Below are 20211 nucleotides of genomic sequence, written 5' to 3'. Positions count from 1 at the left end.
TATTTCTCAGTATCTTTAACAAATGAAGAGATTGATTGAAACTTGTCTTTTGTGTCTTGAAACATTGTATTTATTAAGTGAAAAAGTTGGAGGATAAAATGGTTTTAAGCACAGATTCACCTGTAAAATAAACGAAATTTTCATCAAGAAAATTTTAGTTTAAGCAAAGATTTATTATATAAATATGGTGAATACAACATACTGCGATGTTTGTAATCACAAATATAAACATTATAGAAAACACCTCCGAACCAACAAACACACATTTAATCTGTTTCATAAAATATCTCCTCTTGAGTTGGAAAGAAAACATTGTGATATCTGTTCAAAGGATGTTTTGAAGAGTAGTTATCATAAACATCTTCAATCACAAAAACACAAGAAAAATGAGTTTAAAGTAAAGGGAGACTATTATATTGAAAACACTGATGGGGCATTTAAAGGGCATATAAAAATAAGGATTTTTCAATTTGGAGAACCCGGTCCATCATCAATAGCTGAATCAATTGAAATAGTGAAACCCGATGTTGAAAATTTTATTAAAAAGACATTAAAAGAAATGAAAACTTTAAAGTTTTATATGGGTGTGACAATGAATATGAAAAGACAAGATGAAGAACATACTCCTTATATGAGAACAGATCTTCATTTTATAACATAATTTCAAGATTTTTTGAATAGTGGGGTTTATGAAGAACTATCAAGACAAGAGGAGGATGTTGATAATACAGTGGTAGGAAGTGGATTCAATATTTAAAAAATCATCTTTTTAGATATACACATTCTAAAATCAAACCCTCTTAAAGCTTCTTCTTATATTGAATTACCAAAAGAAATAAAACTAAAGAAGGCAGTTGTTAATATTAAGAACAATGATAATAAATGTTTTCTCTGGTCTGTTCGTGCTCACTTTCATCCACCAAAATGTAATTCAGAAAGAGTAAAACAATATATGAAATATGAGAATACCTTGGACATTAAAGATTTTAAATTCCCAATGCCACTAATAGATATTCCTAAATTTGAGAAAAAGAATAATCTTTCTATTAATGTATATGGATTAACGGATACAAACAAAGTTCAAATATTAAAAATTTCAAACAACTATAAAAATGAAGAAACACACATTGATCTTTTATATTTTAGTGTTGGAAAGAATTCACATTACACATACATCAATAATTTATCAAGATTAATCTCTTCTCAGGTATTCAGAACAGCAAACAAAATATATCCTTGTAAGCGATGTCTTAATTCATTTCATACAAAAGAACGATTAGAACAACATTCAAAATATTGTAGTAATCATAAATCAGCTGTAATTACAATGCCTAAACCTGGTGAAAAGATTTCTTTTGAAGATTATAATAAATCTATCATGCACCTATTTGTGATATACGCTGATTTTGAATGTATCCTTAAAAAGACAAATACTACTTCTCCTAATCCAAAAGAATCATATACAAATAAATATCAAAAACATATTCCTTGTGGTTTCTGTTATTATATCAAATCATCTGTTGGAGAAAAGTATAACAAACTTGAACATTATCGTGGAAAAAAAGCTTCACAAGAGTTTGTAAAACGATTAGAAAAGGATTGTATAAGACTCACTAAATTAATGAAAGAAACAAATGAAGCGATGAAATTAACCAAAGAAGAAAAATTAGAATTTAGAAAGAACAATATCTGTCATATTTGTGAGGGGGAAATTAAGGAGTCTAAAGTTAGGGATCATTGTCATCTTACTGGTAAATATAGAGGTCCCGCTCATTCCTGTTGTAATCTTAATTATAAATTACCTTCTTTTATTCCAGTCTTTCTTCACAACAGCGCCAACTATGATACACATCTATTTATAAATGAACTTTCAAAAACACCAGGGAATATTTCTGCCATAACAAACACAAGTCAAAAGTATATTTCATTTTCAAAAATGATATTCACAAAACCTTTAACTCGTATTAGGTTTCTAGATTCTTACAAGTTTATGGGAACACCACTAGCCTACCTCGCATAAAATCTAAGCTCCACGGACTCTTCTTCCCAACTCCACCGACTGCGACGTCTTAACTCTCTGTTCCCTTGACTGACGAACACGGTCGCTTATATAAGCCCCGTGGCTTCGCCTTCTCATCTTTGACCCTCTGCCTTCGACCTTTCACCTCGCTCCCCATTGGCCCGAGAAAAAGTGGGCGTGAATGCTTTTTGATCCATAAATTTGCATATATCGATCGCCCTCCAACGCCCTGGGGGCGGAGCCAAATCGCCCCTTGCTCACCGATTGGACGGAACAAAAGTGGGCGTGTGTCGTTTTTGATCCGTTTTTGAAGTGGAAAATCCGTGGTTTTGTACACGCTGTTCGGCGCGCGCCCTGCACGAGTCCAACACCGGTACCCACAAGCGGCGCAAGAACAGTGGCGATGCGACGGTTGCGAGGTGTGACGTGAAGCGGCGCCGCGGTGGGTGGTTGATGTTGTGGTTGTAACAATGGCGGTTGGTCCAAATTAAAGATAGTAAAAGAAAAACGGCTATCCTGAAGAGTCGCAGCACGCATAAATGACATGTATTCCCGCTAGACAACGGGTTTGGGCCTAACTACACATGTACTTACCGAGATACCTCACCTAAGGGACCTGAATGGTGGTTTGCGAATTTGGTAACCACAACACTACCCCCTCCCCTTTTTACAGACTCGTCCCGAGTCGTCAAATTTTCGTGTGCCATCATGTGTAGTTTTCCCCAAGTACATTTTACCTACGGATCCCTGAGTGCGACATTCATGGTATTCGTGTCCCCAAAATAAATAACCTGAGGGCTGCGTAACTACCTAAACAAACTCACTCACACGGACGACTTAAATAAAATTGCCGGCGCTAAGACATACATGCCGGGGGCGCACTCATATTTACAGTACATCTTACCTTAACTTACAAATTTTACACTAAACCATGGCCCAGGATCAATGAACTCTGCAAAAGAAAAGCAGTTAGCAGGGAGCCAGGCTGCTCGCATGCAGTCTCTGGCTCAAAACAATGCAGGTGACAGGGAACGTGGCTGGCTGCTCACACGCAGTCCAAGGCCTTCCCTTTTGAACTGAACGCAGTGAACCACAACGGTGCATGGGCTGCACAAATGCAGTCTCCGTGCCAGCTCAGGTGGCACACGCAATGAGCACAACGGATGGATGGATGGACACAAACACGGTGCACGGGCCGCCACTGCAGGCCCGTGTTGTAGCTGCCAACAGGGCAGTTCTTGCAGCTTGCAAACTGTTGCCTTGCGGATCCTGGCGCACATGGCAATGAACAGGGGGGGGGGGGCAAAGCAAAAATTGAACGGGGCTGGTGAACCTGGGCAGTGGGCATGGCATGGCAAAGGCAGCAGGCAAACACAGCCCGCAGAAGAAGGCCGCTGCAGGCAAACACAGCCGGCAGATGAACTGGCCGGCACAGGCCTTGAAGAAAAACAGCCAGCAGATGAACTGGCCGGCACAGGCCTTGCAGAAAAACAGCCAGCCGGCAGACGATCCAGCCGGCACAGGCCTTGCAGCACAGCAGCTGCAGATGAAGCTGGCTAGCCTTTGCCGTTCAGTGGAGGTTGGTGGAGGGAGTGCGGTGGTGCTGGCCACTTGGAAGGCGGGCTCGGACCTACCTACCTGTCTCCCTCCCAACCTATCGCCTTTGCCTGTCACTGTACATACCCACTCCCTTAATTTGTCAAACCCCAATTTAGCCCCAACTTAATTTTTTTTGTTGTTTTTATTTTTACTCCCCCACTATAAATCGTCCCCTAACCCCCTTTACTGTCCTTGTTCGGCTAACGTATCCTGTCACCTAGCCTACTCCCAACCCCTACGTTCCCTTCCCGGAGGGGAATAAGGGAGAGCTAACGTCCTGTGTCGAGGCCGAACGAAGCCTCAGGATGGCCTCCCCAGAGTTCGGCGATCTATAACCAAAGTGGGTCCAGCGGCCCACAACGACAGCGAGGGGATGGATGGTGCGGAGGGGTACATCTCCTAATCTACCCTAACCATTTAACTGTTAAACTACCCCGGGGCTTTCAACAAGCGCCTCTTGCTTAAACTATTGGTTCTAACAACCCAGATTCCCGTCGCCTGTGTTGGTGTCCTCACAATTTCGGGCCTCGCCCCCCCCAATTTTCGCTCCGTGCCCTCACACGGTCTCCTGGCTGGGACACGTGGCTCCCGTTGGCAGGCACGACCCTCTGCCGAATCTCCCGCTATGGCACCCCCGGGCACTACACTGCCTCCGAGCCTACCAGCTCCCTAACACCGGGGAGTGCCCCCCATGGCACCTCCCCTGAAACGCACACGTGGCAGGCCGGCCTCCCAGGCCCCTTTCCGAGGGTCACCCGTGCCCACAACACTGCCCACGCGGCTAATGGCGCCCCGGGCCCCCGCACCAAGCAGGCGCACCCGTGCCCACTACACTATCCCGGCCCCCCATGGGCCCTTGGCCTACCGCGGCCGACTAGCCTGGTGCCCGGGGTACCCACTCAGCGATACTCACCTTTCGCAGCCACGCTCCCAAGCCCGTCAACAGGGCTCCTGCACCCCTCCAAATGGGTCTCGAGCCTACTTTCCCACCAACAACAAAACGACCTCCATTTTTCAATTTGACTAACCCAGCTAACTCAATCTACACTGACCCCGGGGTCCCTTGGGCGGGAGTCACTCCTCCCCCCAATCACTCATCGCACCATGCATTCCCCATTCACTCCATACACACAGACCCGCTGGCCTCACTCACTCACCAAGCACATGCTTCCACCTCACTCAACATGTACACGCTTCCAATTCACTCACCAACAACTCTTCAACACACACACCACTGAACTCTGCCATCCTTCTATCTGCATCCCCTAACTAACTCGTGCTCCCACGTCGTCCCTTAAACTAGTAGCACGTTCCTTTTAACACTACGTAGCTAAGCTACGTCCCCTCTACACATCCACAGTCTGTCACTGTCCTCGAATGTCCCAAAAATCAATTTCCCAACCTAAAGCTCACTAAATCCCTCTAACTAATCCATTCCACGGACTCCATGAGGACTTACCCCTGCCCCATGAAGTCGGTCTAACTAAGCTAACCCTTCCCCCAAACTAGTTTCCATCCTGTGCCCCGGGGTCAAGGGGGTCTTCCACCCCTTGCCCAGGAATCCTGTGCACCCGAAAGTGAGGCTTGTTTTTTTTTCTTTTTTTTTTTTTTTTCATGCGCAGCACCTGCGCGGCAACTCAGAGCTCGCGCACTTTGCACCTGCCCGTGACGTCATGCAGCTGCACGTGTTCCTCGTCCCTCCTTGGACGGTACCATCCGGCAGAGATACCCCTCCTGCCGGATTCCAACCCCACGTGCAGCCATGGCGTCACCGTGCGCATAAAAAAAAAAAACACAAGCCACACGTCTCGAGGGGTTCCCCACGCGAACACATGTGCTTTGCCCGTTGGAGCTTAACACACACGATCGCGTGGAGAACCCGTCCGGTCCAAATCCGAAATCCTGCCTAAACTTTGTCCGTCCGCGGGATCAGCAAATCCACCGCGTGCGTTTCCGGACCGGGACTTCACTCTCGCAAGCGAGCACGTGGCGGTCTCGTGCGTTGCACAGCACGGACCGCGTGCTCACTGCTGGGTGAACCCGGCACGGTCCCCGAAACAACCACAGCCGCTACTCGGCTTTCTCTCCTCTGTCGCCGTCTCCGTCTCCATTCCACACACGCATACCTGCGTGTTACGACGCACACAGTCCACTCCATCACATTCACACCGGGAGACGCGGCTGCGTGCTCCCGCATGCCAACCGACATCTCCCTCACATACCGCTCTCTCACACACACGGTCTCCCTTGCATACGGCCGTTCACTCACGCGTGCCTCACTACTCACACAAACCATACTACTCACACACGCGGGGGCACTCAACCGCTGTGCCTCATCCACACACCGTGCCTCACTCATACACGCGGGGGCACTTAACCGCGGTGCCTCATCCACACACGCGGGGGCACTCAACCGCGGTGTCTCATCCATACTCCGTGCCTCACTCACACACGCGGGGGCACTCACCCGCGGTGCCTCATCCACACACGGCGTGCTGGGAAGCACGTACTCTGGCACAATCGCCACCTCACCACTCACACACGGGGTCGCTTCCACACACGGGGACGCACTCACACCTTGCACCACACACACAGGGACAACCACACTGGGGATTTGTGTCCCCACAAGGGTCTCTGGGGCCTCTATACCCCCCAAGCTCTCCGTGCACCCGTCCACAGCACCCGTCCTCTCAACCTCGCAAAACACGACCGAACTCACCTGGTCGTGACTCGCCTCAAGGGGGCATACTCCCTCCCCACGTTCCTGGAGGAGGCCATCCAGGTGCTCGCACTGGGTCCCCACACGCTCCGCGAGCTCACCCCCATTATCCTCCACTACCTCCGTGTGTGTGTGCGCGTCACTTACCCCGTCTTCATCGTGTTGTCTTCCCTCTATTTTTTCTGTCTCCCGTGTCTCTATACATTTATAAGTTTCTGTTGTCGTCACCTCGTGTCTCGTCTCACACGTTTTGGTCTCCCCATTTAATTTTTCCCTTTTGGTCACCGTCGATTCCTCTGTCACGACCATCGCCCAACACGCCCCCTGAATTATTTTTTCACCCGCCTCCACCGCGGGCCTGTCAGCCGTTGCACCCCCTCCCAGCTCGTTCGCTTCTACACGTGGAGTCGCCATTTTGATCTCCCTGGTCACGGCCTTCATGCCCGCCTGCAGGCATCGGCCCATGTTCTGCGTCTCACCCCGCAGCTTTTTCGTTTCCTCCTTCATGTTTGCTTCCATTCCGTTTATTTGCTTGTTCATTTCGTTTTTCATTTCATTTGTGTTTGTATCCATCTTTTCGTTCATGCCTTTCATTTCGTTTTTCATATTCGCATCCATCTTTTGTGTATTCGCATCCATCCTTTCGTTCATTTGTTGTGTATTCGCATCCATTCTCGCTGTCATTGCCGCCAGCATGGCGCATAGCTGGGCCATGTCGGGTGCGCTTGGGTGAGCCGTTTCGGCAGGGATCGGGGAAGGGTTTTGGTGGAGGGGGGAAGGGGAGGTGTCATTACACCGCGGCCGCTGCCGCACCTATTTCGGGCTCTGGGTTCAGTTGGGCGAGTCCGTGTTCCTGCACAATCAACATTTCCTGCTCGGGGATTCCATCCTGGACCAGGGATTCTACACATTCTACATCCATTTCTAATACCCCCGGCTCCCGCTCGCCTTGAGACGCCATCTTGCTTCTCTTAAAAGGTTAATTTTGCTCGCTCGTAATTTGGAGGGAATCGGGGGTCGCTTCTCTCACCCCTGGACCGATTCCCGTGAATTTAGCTGGAGACAGGAGAGCCCGTTTTCCTGTTCTCCGATACCAGTGCCGCGAGGAGGGCGATGGATTTGTATCCCACTCCTGACACCAGTGTTGCGGATTCGCACCCGCCGGCGTGCTGACGGCCACGTAACTCGAATCACGGCACGTCGCCCACCGGACGGACAATCCAGTCGTGACCCTCTCGGACTAACGCCGGGAACCAGTCACGGGTGGACCTTTCGGTCTCACCGCGATCGAGCCAATCAGCCCCCGCGTGGGATAGGGTTGCTCGCCAAATTCGACCTACCTAAGTACCCACACGGAGGGTAGACCGGGCGATCGCACCTCGCCGCAGGTCGACTTCGGACACGGGCCACTTAAGCGACCCGTTCCATACTATCGGGATAACCGAGCGGTGTTATTCGTCGACCTCGACGGTTCGTTTAATTATCGGGCGTATTCAGCCCACTACCAACCCTTTACGTGAAGCAAGATGAGGATTCAATGAAAGAAATGACGAAGCGAAGCGGGAAACAGTTCAACACAAAGCACATTTATTCGCGATGAACGGAAAGCACACATATTCAATTCCACCAAAAGCACACAGAAAAGAAAAACACAATTCAATTTACACAAAAAGCAAATGCGACAATGCAGATCTAATACCGATTACGCGAGCACACGGCAACACTTATACAATTTTACTTCACAGACGGCGCCGACAACACATACCCAAAACCAAGGAAAAGAATACCCTCAAGGATGAGGCGGGCCTGAGGCCGAGACCGGGTCGGGCCTACCCGTCTGGTGATGAGACGCGGAGCGGCGATGGTGCCTCAACTCCGCGGGCCTCGCGGGCAGTGTCTGGTAGGGGGTGGGAAAGGGGCCCCCTTGGTCGCACTATCTCAGCGCGGGGGGAAACAGGAGGGGGTTGCTGATGCTCGGGGTATAGAGGATTTTTATTGTCCCGCGACGAGCGTCTCCACCTCGGCCAGGTCGCGCTGTCGGCCTCCCTGGGGTGCAGCTCCCTGCACAACGCGAGCACCCCCTCGTCTGCCCTCGCCGCCTCTCCACAGCTCCGTCCCCTCCGCTCCGACTCCAACGCACACGACGACCAGCTCCTTCTTGCCAACTCCACCGCCCGCGAAGTCTTAACTCTCTGTCCCGCTTCTTCCCAACTCCACCGACTGCGACGTCTCAACTCTCTGTTCCGCTTCTTCCCAACTCCACCGACTGCGACGTCTTAACTCTCTGTTCCCTTGACTGACGAACACGGTCGCTTATATAAGCCCCGTGGCTTCGCCTTCTCATCTTTGACCCTCTGCCTTCGACCTTTCACCTCGCTCCCCATTGGCCCGAGAAAAAATGGGCGTGAATGCTTTTTGATCCATAAATTTGCATATATCGATCGCCCTCCAACGCCCTGGGGGCGGGGCCAAATCGCCCCTTGCTCACCGATTGGACGGAACAAAAGTGGGCGTGTGTCGTTTTTGATCCGTTTTTGAAGTGGAAAATCCGTGGTTTTGTACACGCTGTTCGGCGCGCGCCCTGCACGAGTCCAACACCGGTACCCACAAGCGGCGCAAGAACGGTGGCGATGCGACGGTTGCGAGGTGTGACGTGAAGCGGCGCCGCGGTGGGTGGTTGATGTTGTGGTTGTAACAATGGCGGTTGGTCCAAATTAAAGATAGTAAAAGAAAAACGGCTATCCTGAAGAGTCGCAGCACGCATAAATGACATGTATTCCCACTAGACAACGGGTTTGGGCCTAACTACACATGTACTTACCGAGATACCTCACCTAAGGGACCTGAATGGTGGTTTGCGAATTTGGTAACCACAACAATATTACTAGAAGGAGAGGAGAAACTTTTGTTAGAGATACTTTAATTGATGTTCTACCAGGTATACTAAAAGCCCTTCCACTGAAGGAAATTGAAGAACTCATATTATTTACCATAATTGTTTTTATCCAATAGTTGTTATATTTATCTTTGTTCAATTTTACATCCTTGACATATTTCTCAGTATCTTTAACAAATGAAGAGATTGATTGAAACTTGTCTTTTGTGTCTTGAAACATTGTATTTATTAAGTGAAAAAGTTGGAGGATAAAATGGTTTTAAGCACAGATTCACCTGTAAAATAAACGAAATTTTCATCAAGAAAATTTTAGTTTAAGCAAAGATTTATTATATAAATATGGTGAATACAACATACTGCGATGTTTGTAATCACAAATATAAACATTATAGAAAACACCTCCGAACCAACAAACACACATTTAATCTGTTTCATAAAATATCTCCTCTTGAGTTGGAAAGAAAACATTGTGATATCTGTTCAAAGGATGTTTTGAAGAGTAGTTATCATAAACATCTTCAATCACAAAAACACAAGAAAAATGAGTTTAAAGTAAAGGGAGACTATTATATTGAAAACACTGATGGGGCATTTAAAGGGCATATAAAAATAAGGATTTTTCAATTTGGAGAACCCGGTCCATCATCAATAGCTGAATCAATTGAAATAGTGAAACCCGATGTTGAAAAATTTATTAAAAAGACATTAAAAGAAATGAAAACTTTAAAGTTTTATATGGGTGTGACAATGAATATGAAAAGACAAGATGAAGAACATACTCCTTATATGAGAACAGATCTTCATTTTATAACATAATTTCAAGATTTTTTGAATAGTGGGGTTTATGAAGAACTATCAAGACAAGAGGAGGATGTTGATAATACAGTGGTAGGAAGTGGATTCAATATTAAAAAAAATCATCTTTTTAGATATACACATTCTAAAATCAAACCCTCTTAAAGCTTCTTCTTATATTGAATTACCAAAAGAAATAAAACTAAAGAAGGCAGTTGTTAATATTAAGAACAATGATAATAAATGTTTTCTCTGGTCTGTTCGTGCTCACTTTCATCCACCAAAATGTAATTCAGAAAGAGTAAAACAATATATGAAATATGAGAATACCTTGGACATTAAAGATTTTAAATTCCCAATGCCACTAATAGATATTCCTAAATTTGAGAAAAAGAATAATCTTTCTATTAATGTATATGGATTAACGGATACAAACAAAGTTCAAATATTAAAAATTTCAAACAACTATAAAAATGAAGAAACACACATTGATCTTTTATATTTTAGTGTTGGAAAGAATTCACATTACACATACATCAATAATTTATCAAGATTAATCTCTTCTCAGGTATTCAGAACAGCAAACAAAATATATCCTTGTAAGCGATGTCTTAATTCATTTCATACAAAAGAACGATTAGAACAACATTCAAAATATTGTAGTAATCATAAATCAGCTGTAATTACAATGCCTAAACCTGGTGAAAAGATTTCTTTTGAAGATTATAATAAATCTATCATGCACCCATTTGTGATATACGCTGATTTTGAATGTATCCTTAAAAAGATAAATACTACTTCTCCTGATCCAAAAGAATCATATACAAATAAATATCAAAAACATATTCCTTGTGGTTTCTGTTATTATATCAAATCATCTGTTGGAGAAAAGTATAACAAACTTGAACATTATCGTGGAAAAAAAGCTTCACAAGAGTTTGTAAAACGATTAGAAAAGGATTGTATAAGACTCACTAAATTAATGAAAGAAACAAATGAACCGATGAAATTAACCAAAGAAGAAAAATTAGAATTTAGAAAGAACAATATCTGTCATATTTGTGAGGGGGAAATTAAGGAGTCTAAAGTTAGGGATCATTGTCATCTTACTGGTAAATATAGAGGTCCCGCTCATTCCTGTTGTAATCTTAATTATAAATTACCTTCTTTTATTCCAGTCTTTCTTCACAACAGCGCCAACTATGATACACATCTATTTATAAATGAACTTTCAAAAACACCAGGGAATATTTCTGCCATAACAAACACAAGTCAAAAGTATATTTCATTTTCAAAAATGATATTCACAAAACCTTTAACTCGTATTAGGTTTCTAGATTCTTACAAGTTTATGGGAACACCACTAGCCTACCTCGCATCAAATCTAAGCTCCACGGACTCTTTTCCAAATCTTAATTCATTCTTTCCAAAAAAGGAAATTCTCACTAAAGAGGAAATTCAGATTAAAGAGAGAATTCAAAGTAAATAGGAAACTCTAATTAATGAAGAAATTCTAACTGAAGATGAAATTCTAATTATAAAGAAAATTCAAACAATGAATGAAATTCTAACTAAAGAGGAAATTCTGATTCAAGATTAAATTCTGATTAAAGAAGGAATTCTTACGAGAGAGGAAATTCAAACAAGGAATGAAATTCAAAGTAAAGAGAAAATTCTTACAAGTAAGGGAATTTATCCTTTTGATTATATGGATTCATTTATGAGATTTAAAGAAACACAACTTCCATCAAAAGAAAGTTTCTATAATAACCTTTATGAAGAAGAGATAAGTGATAAGGAATATAAACACGCACAAGAAATATGGAAAATATTTAAGATAAAGAACCTTGGAGAATATCATGATTTATATCTAAAAACAGATGTTTTATTGTTAGCTGATGTGTTTGAAGCTTTTAGATCACTCTGTCATAATAAAAATTGTTATGGATTAGATCCTGCCCACTATTTCACAGCTCCTGGTTTAGCTTGGAGTGCAATGTTGAAAATGACAAAACAAGATATAGATTTAATCAGTGATGTTGATATGCTTTTGATGATTGAGAAGTCCAAGAGAGGTGGAATATCACAAGTATGTTCAAAAAGATATGCTAAAGCAAATAATAAATATCTTCCAAATTATGATAGTGAAAAAGATAGTAATTATTTGATGTATTTTGATGCTAATAATTTGTATGGATGGGCAATGTCTCAATCTCTGCCTTATGGTAAATTAGAGTGGGTGGAAGAAAAGGATTATGAAAAGGCTTTGATGAATATTGTTATTTCTTCTCAAGAGGAATTGAATGACGAAGAAGAAGGTTATTATTTTGAAGTTGATTTGAGGTACCCGAGTGATCTTCATAATAAGCATAAAGATCTTCCTTTTGCATGTGAGAAAGAAACCCCAAAGAAAGAATGGTTAAGTGATTATCATAAAAGTTTTAATATTAAAGATAAATCAACAGAAAAGTTATTAACAACATTCTATGATAAAGAGGGATATGTTTTGCATCAGAGAAGCTTAAAACAGTTTTTGAGAGAAGGATTGAGAGTAGCTAAAATTCATAGAGTTTTAAAATTTAAACAAAGTCCTTGGGTGAAAAAGTATATTCAATTCAATACAGATATGAGAGCAAATACAAAAGTAAAATTTGAAGGGGACTTTTATAAATTAATGAATAATGCTGTATTTGGAAAGACTATGGAAAATGTTAGAAACAGGCAAAACATTAGATTCACAACATCTTGGAAAGAAGCTTCGACATTGATAAATAAACCAAGTTTTGAGAGAGAAGGGGTTTTTTCAGAGAACTTTTCTGCAATTCATATGAAAAAGGAAAGTATTGTAATGGATAAACCAATTTATATTGGAACAGCAGTTCTTGATTTATCAAAGATATTGATGTATGATTATTTGTATAATGACTTAAAGAAAGAGTATGGTGAAAATGTTTCATTGTTGTATATGGACACTGATAGTTTTATCTTAGATATAAAAACTGATGATGTTTATGAAGATATGAAGAAAAATATTGGAGTATATGATACAAGTAATTTCAGCAAGAAGAGTGAGTTATTTTCCAAAAAGAATGAAAAGGTTATTGGTAAGTTTAAGGATGAGTTGGGTGGAAAAGTAATGAGTGAGTTTATTGGATTGAGAGCAAAGGCATATGCTTATAAGTATGGTGATCAGATCGATAAGAGGTTAAAGGGAATAAAGAAATATGTAATAAAGAAATCAATAACTTTTAGAAATTATTATAATTGTTTGATGAATAAGAAAGAAGAATATAGGAAAATGAATACAATAAGAAGTTATAAACATAACATATATAGTGAAGAAGTAAATAAAAAGGCATTAGGAGCCTTTGATGATAAGAGATTTATTTTAGATAATGGAATAGATTGTGTTCCATATGGATATTGTATGATAGAGTGTATAAAATAGATTGCGTTTTAACGATGGGGAGATGGGTTAGGGTTTTTTTAAGGCTACCGCCGCTTTTTTCGCAATATATAAATGGTCAAACCAAGTATTAATCAAACTAAAGAGTGGAGAAAATCTCAGTCTTGGTATATAAATGGAAAACATAATGAATGTGAAAAATATCAAATAAGTCTTATTGAAAAAATAACTAAAACAAAGGTAAATAAAACAAATAAGCGAATCAATTTAAAAAGTAGTAAGTTAGAGGATGTAAAGAAAAAAATGAATATCCTTGAATGGACTGAAAACTTTGATGGTTATCAATTGAACAATGAAAAAACAATTTACTATAATCTCAAAATGATATGTGGCTCAGGAGGTGGTCAAACAAGAGCATTAAGAGAAGTTTATCATTTCGTAATGGCACAAAAGGGGTATCTTAAAAAATATAAAGATTCAAATGTTTTGTTTGTCAATATTTTAGATGGGGATTATTGTGCAAAGAAAATTAAACTATTGAAGGAATTTGAGAATGAACAAATCTTTATAGGTTCAATGAGTGAGCTGTTCAATTCAATGAGGTTCAACCTCCAGGTTAAAAGGGGAGACAAATAAATATACCTTGGGATAGCCTGGTTATATATATACAAAGCCTGGTGTTGGCTAAGCCTGGTGTTGGCTTAGTGGTTAGGGTGGCGGCTTGGGATCCCAGTGTCCTGAGTTCAAGACCCATTGGCTGCTGAATTAACACCAGGGGGTTGACTCAGCCTGTCATCCTTCCGAGGTTGGCGAAATGAGTGCCAGTGTACTGGTCCCGGTGTATGCCCCGGTAAGAATAGGTGTACCATATCCCTGTGTGTCATAAGAGGCGACCAGGGTTGGTGTCAGGAAGGGCATCTGGCCATAAAACATTGCCTCACAAAAAGTCAAACCCCTGCACAGCAGGGAAAAACGGATAAAAAGGGGGTTTATTTTTAGGGGAAAAAAAGGGAATCGCTGAAAATCCCCCATTCATTTACATGGGGAAAAGTGAGCCAGAACCAGTAAATCCACCCTACTCATGTCCCACCTTTGAAAATAATGAAAACTAATGCATTGGGTTCTTTTACCTTACACATTCACACGAGACAGTTCTAAATGCAATTCTATATCTAAACACATACCAGGTGGGCTTAAACATTTTAACAATTATTTATATACTTCACCCTTGGCAACAGGTGGCCATTAAATGGTCTTTCGCTGTCAAAGACAGTGCTTAGGGGAAGTTATTGGGAATAAAAAAAATGCAGGTGGGACCACGTCGCCGTTTGTCAGTGGCAGTTTTCATGACCCACGTGGCCCAGACTGAAAGATCTTCTTTGGCCTGGAGGGTATCATCACGGGCCATCATGGGGTAGACTACCATCCAGCCCTTGGGGATAATTCTTCTCCACTTGCCACAATGCTGAAGAACTGCGCCGCAACAACTAATGGTCATTGGCGCCAACATTTAAGAGCAGGGCCACACAAGAGTGGTCCTTAGCACCAATGTTGAAGAACGGGGTCACACAAAAGTGGTCCATGGCGCAAACTTTGAAGAACGAGTGCTGCAAGGTGACATTGCCTTTGGTGCCCAGTGATGCCACCTTGCAGCACATGGAGTCGGAATTGGGAGGGAACGGTGTACAATAATGAATTGATTAATTGCAGAATTAAAATAAATAAATAATCATAAAATAATTAATTTCTCAATTAATTGGCTAATAGCATACTTAAACCACCACTGTTTCATCCAAATCTAACTTTTTGAAAAGTAATTCATCAAAAAATTAAACAATTAATTGAATAAATAATTATAAATCATAAACACCCTTAAAAGCCAAATCACTGGTTCACTGTCATGTCCAAATATCAGCTTCCTAGCTCAAAAAGTGCCCGATATATTGCCAGTACGAGAAATAAAATAAATAAGTCATTAATAAATCGATAATAATTATGTAATTAATCACTTAATTGATTAATAAAAAAATACTTTTTCACAAAAGCACATCTTCACTTTTGTCCCCAAATTTCAGCTTCCCAGCTCAAAAGATGGCCGAGATATCGCACAGCCAAACTGGGGGGAAAAAGAAAAAAAAATTAATCCATTAATTGATTAATCAATAAACCAAAAATACCTTTTATAGCCAAATCACTTGGTCACAGTCATGTCCAAATATCAGCTTTCTCGCTGAGAAGGTGCCCGAGATATTTCCAGGATGAGAAATAAAATAAATAAGTAATTAATAAATCAATAATAATGATGTAACAATCAATTAATTGATTAATCAAAATTAAAAAAAATACTGTTTTTGCCAAAACACATCTTCACTTTTGTCTCCAAATCTCAGCTTCCGAGCTAAAAGGATAGCTGACATATCACCCAGAAAAACAAACAAACAAACAAACGGAGTGAACACCGAGTCCTCCTTTCGTTCGACGCCCAGCAATGACGTCACAACGCCCAATGACGTCATGCATCGCCTGGATATGGAATTGGGAAGGAGCGGTGCACAACAATTATTTATTACACACACAAGCAATCATTTGAAAGCAAGTACTTGCAGGTAAGAAAGCAAAAGGCACACAAGAGCAGATTTACCGAACACGTATTATACAATCTTACTTACACAAGAGACTTGGCAATCATTGAATCAGAGGAAAAGAAGAGAAGGACAAGAACTTGAGAAGAAGAGTAAAGTATGGAGAAAATAAAAGTCGGGTCGAATATTTTCTCCCTCACCTCACACAGCCCAACCGGGCTGCGCCATCGTCCAAACATGCTCGAGAATGCGGGGGGAAAGTGTTGTAGTAATCAACAATAAACCTTTTCGATCGGCTTTATTCTCACAAAACCCATACGCATATCTACAACAACATAAATATACATAGGGTAAGAATAACAAAATACAATAACTTGTACACATAATACTGAAGGCAAACTCCATACTCTAATCCCAATTACATTCCTAATACAGTATACTACATACCATTACTGTTCCAGCACGACCCTCAACGGAGCACGTGGCATACGAGTCATCACCAGCCACCGAGTCATCACCAGCCACCGACCCCCATACACAGTGCTGCCACATCCGCCCAATCTCCGTTGCCGCCAATCACAGTACGGCACTTCATTATCACAACATTCACCCCCTTCCGAGAAATATATCTCTATAAATCTAGTCTAATAGGAGGACGAATGGTGTGACCGGATCTTCTTGGCACTGGAGGGTTATCCACAGCATCTGATTGCTGTGGAGTTGCAGGAACCATATCAGGAATGAGATCACCCCCCTCTGAGCAGGGTGCGTCTTGGGGACTACCCTGGGGAATTACATTTTCTTCAGAAGCCTGAGGTAGAATTTGGGGTTCACTCTTGGATGGGGTTCCAATTGGGGCTAAGTGTCTAACAGAGACCGTAGTTTCCCTACCATCCGGGTAGCGAATATGGGCATAGTGGGGTCCTGCTTGGAGGAGGTCGACTTCATCCACAAGGGGATCAGTTTTATTCGTGCGTACGTGACGCTTCAGCAGGACTGGCCCAGGATTGCAGAGCCAAGTAGGCACCGAGGCTCCCGAGGAAGAACGACGAGAATAGTTCAGAAGTCTTTCATGAGGGGTAGCATTGGTTGCTGTGGACAACAGTGAACGAATTGAGTGGAGAGCATCAGGCAGAACAGTCTGCCAGCATTTGATGGGTAGATTACGGGATTTTAGAGCAGTTGTGATTGCCTTCCAAATGGTACCATTGAACCTCTCCACTTGGCCATTCCCTTGAGGATTATAGCTAGTAGTTCTGCTACCAGCGATCCCCCTACTGGCAAGGAAGTCTTGTAATTCCTTGCTCATGAAGGAGGGTCCCCGGTCCGAATGAATGTAAGCCGGCATTCCGAAAATAGCGAACAGCTGACAGAGGCACTTGATAACCGTGGAAGTGGTCATGTCGGTACAAGGAAATACAAAAGGAAACCGTGAATATTCGTCCACAATGTTAAGAAAATACTGGTTCTTATCTGTACTCGGAAGAGGCCCCTTGAAATCTATATTGAGACGCTCAAATGGCTGAGTAGCTTTTATGAGTCGAGTCTTATCTGGTTGGTGAAACTTGGGCTTGCATTCTGCGCATATTCTACAAGAACCAACAACCTGCCGGACATCCTCCACAGAATATGGCATATTCTTAGATTTCACAAAATGGTATAAGCGGGTAACCCCTGGGTGGCACAAGGCTTCGTGGAGGTTAAACAGTGAATGTCGATCGTGGCATGCCATCCCACAATAAGACATGGAGAATGTATCAGAGGGAATGTTTTCTCGACCAGGACGATACACAATGTCAAAATCATAGCAAGATAATTCCATCCTCCAACGCATGAACTTATCATTCTTCATCTTATTTTTATGCTGCTTATCAAACATATAGCTCACTGATCGTTGATCTGTCTTTATAGTAAAATGTCTGCCTGTCAAATACTGTCTCCAGTGGCGAACTGTTTCAATAATAGCCTGGGCCTCCTTTTCAATAGAAGCATGACGACATTCGGGTCCCTGAAGAGTTCGGGAAAAGAAGGCTACCGGACGTCCTGCCTGGGTGAGGACTGCAGCAATTGCTACATCCGAAGCATCGGTCTCAACTTCGAAGGGTATGGATTCGTCAATCGCCCTCACCACTGAACCTTCAATGTCTTGCTTAAGAAGATGGAAAGCCACTTCTGCTTCCCTTGTCATGGGAAATGTAGTAGTGGCACACAGTGGGCGGATCTTGCTTGAGTAGTCATATATCCACTGTGAATAATAGGCAAAGAAGCCAATGCGTCGGAGCGATTTCATGTCCCGAGGCACAGGCAAATCCTGTAAGGGTCGGAGTCGTTCAGGATCCGGGCGCATTTCCCCTCCTTCCACCACATATCCGAGAATACTGAGCCTGTTAGTTGAAAAGATGCATTTGTCTTCATTGTAAGTTATATTCTTTCTCTTCGCAGCCTCAAGAAATTTCGTGAGATTAGCATCATGCTCTTCCTGAGTCATGCCGCAAATAGTAATGTTGTCTAAGTAAGCAAATGTTCCAACCAGTTCTTCTTCTTGGATGAATGAATCCACGATACGTTGGAAGCAAGCCACTCCGTTGGTGACACCAAAGGGAACCCGAGCAAACTGATAAAGGCGTCCACAGGCCTCAAACGCGGTGTATGGCTTATCTTCATTTCTGATGGGGATTTGATGATACGCACTACGGAGGTCAATCGTACTAAAAACACGGTATTGAGCAATCTTGTTAACAGTGTCATCTATAAGAGGCAGAGGATACCCGTCAAGAAGTGTAAATTTGTTGATAGTTTCTGAATAGTCCACTGCTAAGCGTTTCTTGTGAGTTTCGTTCTTAACGACAACAACCTGTGCACGCCAAGAGGAGTTACTGGGCTCTATAATACCTTCCTTCAACATCCTTTGAATTTCCTTTTCAATGAATTTACGATCATCGGGAGAGTACCGGCGTGATCGAGCAGCAACAGGATAACAATCAGCTGTCAAGTTGGCAAACAGTTCTGGAGGGTCAACACATAGTGTACTGAGTCCACAGATAACAAGAGGAGGCAAACTACCTCCATATGTCAGTGTAACACTATCATGCAGTCCCTGAAAATCCTGGCCCAAAACTATATCTGAACACAGCTGAGGGAGTATGGACAGACGCACATCTTGGTAGCACCGACCGTTTACTTTGATATTGACTCGACAGAACCCTGATGTCTGAGCGGTGAAGGAAGTAGATGCCATGGAAACATTGCCTTGGGTGTGATGTACACTTAAGGAATGGCACTTAACGAGGTCGGGATGGATAAAACTTTCTGAACTACCACTATCCATAAGGCCATCCAATTCCACTCCATTGAGCGTGACCCTCACAACCGCCTTTGATAACACCCCTGGGGCAGCGGCAGAAGACACAGCCGCTAGCGTTGCCTGATCAGAGGAAGTTGCACAAGCACCAGTAGCTACTGATGAAGTACTACGGCACACCTTAGCAAAATGACCCTTTTTCTGGCACTTATGACACACAGCCTCTCGTGCCGGACATTTTACACGTGGGTGTTTTAAAAAAACCACAAAAGAAACATTTAACACCCGTAGCAGCCATTACAGTTGTGGGTTCCACTTCACCGGTATTCTGATTGGATGAGGCAGCACCCAATGAACGGGAGGGTTGAATAACACAATAAGATTCTGAATTTCTTTGGGCTGAATCTAGAGATCTCGCCTGATCAAACATGGTAGCTAAATCTAAAGTCTTATTCTCTAATAGACGTTGTCTGATCAGTGGTGACTGCAGGCCGCTAATGAAGGCATCCCTGATGGATTCTTCGCAATGTTGAGTTGCTGTTACAGCCCCAAAGTTACACTCTTTACTTAACGTTTTCAGAGTCAGAAGGTATTCATCTAAGGACTCTCCGACCTGCTGGCGGTGAGTTGCAAGACGATGGCGTGCAAACACTTCATTAGTGGGCTTTACGTACTGTGACTGTAAAGTACGGATAGCCTCATCATAAATGGTACACTCTGATATAGTTTCGTATAGTCTTGGTGAGACAAAATTTGTAAGCAGACTCATCTTATCCAGATTATCCTGTGGTAGAGCTCCCAGGAAGTTTTCGAACGTCTTCAACCAGTGTTTCCATTCTTGTGCCGCCGTGGGTGAACTGGGATCCGAATCCAGCCTCTCTGGTCTCAGCAAA

General features: G+C 42.9%; 1 protein-coding gene across 1 annotated transcript in view; it reads left to right on the top strand.

Annotated features, from left to right (window-relative positions):
- LOC147016687 (phospholipid phosphatase-related protein type 4-like) overlaps window positions 1–20211 on the top strand; it is a 103375-nt gene that overhangs the window by 70867 nt on the left and 12297 nt on the right. The gene's annotated exons all lie outside the window — the stretch shown is intronic.

Source organism: Eptatretus burgeri, chromosome 11, assembly GCF_056783735.1.
Source record: "Eptatretus burgeri isolate ZD-2024b chromosome 11, Ebu_testis_v1, whole genome shotgun sequence".
Taxonomy (NCBI): Eukaryota; Metazoa; Chordata; class Myxini; order Myxiniformes; family Myxinidae; genus Eptatretus; species Eptatretus burgeri.
Note: the sequence above shows the minus strand (reverse complement) of the source record. Positions and strands in the feature narration are given on the sequence as shown.